Source organism: Neophocaena asiaeorientalis, unplaced genomic scaffold, assembly GCF_003031525.2.
Source record: "Neophocaena asiaeorientalis asiaeorientalis breed wild unplaced genomic scaffold, Neophocaena_asiaeorientalis_V1.1 scaffold89, whole genome shotgun sequence".
Classification (NCBI taxonomy): Eukaryota; Metazoa; Chordata; class Mammalia; order Artiodactyla; family Phocoenidae; genus Neophocaena; species Neophocaena asiaeorientalis.
In genome coordinates, this window is record NW_020172592.1 from 182,050 (window position 1) to 184,138 (window position 2,089).

The window sequence follows — 2,089 nt, forward strand, 5'->3', positions numbered from 1 at the left end:
TGGCTCTTGAGCAGAGAACCAGCAATGTCTGGCGCAGCCCCGAGTCAGAGTTCCCGATTGACCTGCCTCTGTCTGCCACTGCACGCTGTGGAGTCCCGTCTCCCGTCCGAAACTGGCCCACAGTAGCATTCAATAAAAGTTTGCAGAATACTGGAAACATTTATTTGTTTGTTGAAAAATAAATGCAGCACACATGAAAAACGATAGGAATGCTAAAAAATAAAAAGTGGCTTACAAAATAAAATACTAGATAAATTTTCCAACACCTCCCCTAAAAGATTAATAGGAATGCTATCACAATTGTAGACAGGAATAGACTGGGGCTCAAGAAGATAAATAACCAAGCTGAAATGACAACATGAACATTCTGACTCAGTTTCCGTAGTCAAAATCACAGACCCCTCAGCTCTCTGACTCACACTCCAAACATGGTTTTGGTGTCCCACACAGGAACACAACTATTTAAATGGGGGCCATAGAATACATGACACACTGGGAGGTGTTACACTAGATAAAAGAAACACCAATAAAATTTTACTGGTGATCACAGAAAATCACAATCAAAACATGGGTTTTGGTGTTACATAGGATGAGCTACTCACCGAAAACCTCTTGCAGTTCTCGGACTTCAGAGGTTATCAGCTAACAAATTGAATCACTCTGTGTTGGTTTCCTGCAACAGTTCTGATCACACTCACCTGGCAGTTTTGTTTGCAATTGCATGTTTAGGTCACAGAAAAGATGGGTCTTATGAATTTGGGGGGATGAGAATTCAGGAAAAGGATACATAAGGACGCCCAAATTCCTAGCGTGAGCAACTAAGTGGATGGTGGATGGAGGAGCAAATCCGGAGAAAATCCTCTGCCTGGAACGCTCTCCCTGAAGAGAAACCATGACTCTCCCACTTACCTTGCACAAGTCTGGGCTCCAAGCTACCTCCTCCGAGAAGCCTTCCCTGACTCTACCTAAAATGTGAACACCATCATCCTCCATCCCCTTACCCTGCTTCATCCCTTCCCGACATTACACTCTATTGTTTTCTGTCCATCTCCTCCACTAGAATATAAGTTCCAAGGACGGAGGAACCGTATCTCTCTTGTTCACTCCTGAGTCTCCAGAGACCAATACATCTGGCACATAGCAGCTGCTTGGTAAACAAGGCCTAAAATATAGAAGAGCCAAGAGGATGAGGATAGAAAAAATGTTCTGTGGTTTACACATATATAATACAATCTCTCTCTCTAATGGAAAATATCTAATGGAAAAAACGGCAAGATTGCAGAATCAAGTCATTTCCTTTTGATCGTTAATCATAATTCCACAGAATCAATCATTTCTTTACCTTGAAATTCATATCACTTATTCTCATTAAAGTTTCCAGCCTATGTATTACTGTATTTTACAAATGTATATCCATCCATAAATATATATAATACACACGTGGCAGGAGCAGCCTAAAACAATTACTCCTAATTCATTTTCAAAGAGGCATTTTAGTTCTAGGTCAGAACTCCCAGGATCCCATATAAAAAGTTCTGGAGAAAAAAAACCCTGGAAAATATTTCTGACTCCACAGGCCTCACAAGGACACCTTTCAGACTGTCTGATTCAGAACTCCCGGGAGCAAAAAGCGATCCAGCACTTGTCCTTATAAAAGCCAAAACCCTTTCTTCAGAATGTAGCAGCCTTATCACATGACCTCAGCTGGCCTGGAGGAGAGCAGGTGGGTGTGACATTAAAATGCAATCCGAAGTTCACCGAGCCCTAGGGACACTGGGGAGGGACTGGATTTGCTTCCAAGCACTCTCATCCCTTTGAGGTGTAGATGGGGGTCAGCCCTGAGAGAATGATTAATCTCCAGAGCAGCTCAGAGCTGAATTCCTCTCCAGCAGAGGGCTTCCCAGGTCTTTGTTTCAGGATGAACTGGTGATGAGAACAAAGGAGAGGAGGGACAAGGTGGTGTCCTTCCAGCCTGTTACTTGCCTTTCGGTTCACAGTGGTGCTCAGGCTTGCTGTACATGGCAATCACCTGGCAGCTTTTAAAATGCTGCTGTCGAGGTATGGGGCCCAAATAGCAGTTTAAGCTTCC

At 43.4% G+C, this 2,089-nt stretch overlaps 1 pseudogene; it reads right to left on the reverse strand.

The window, feature by feature from the left end:
- LOC112395317 (tigger transposable element-derived protein 1-like) overlaps nt 1–993 on the reverse strand; it is a 38,719-nt pseudogene extending 37,726 nt beyond the window's left edge.
- Nucleotides 994–2,089: the final 1,096 nt, after the last annotated feature.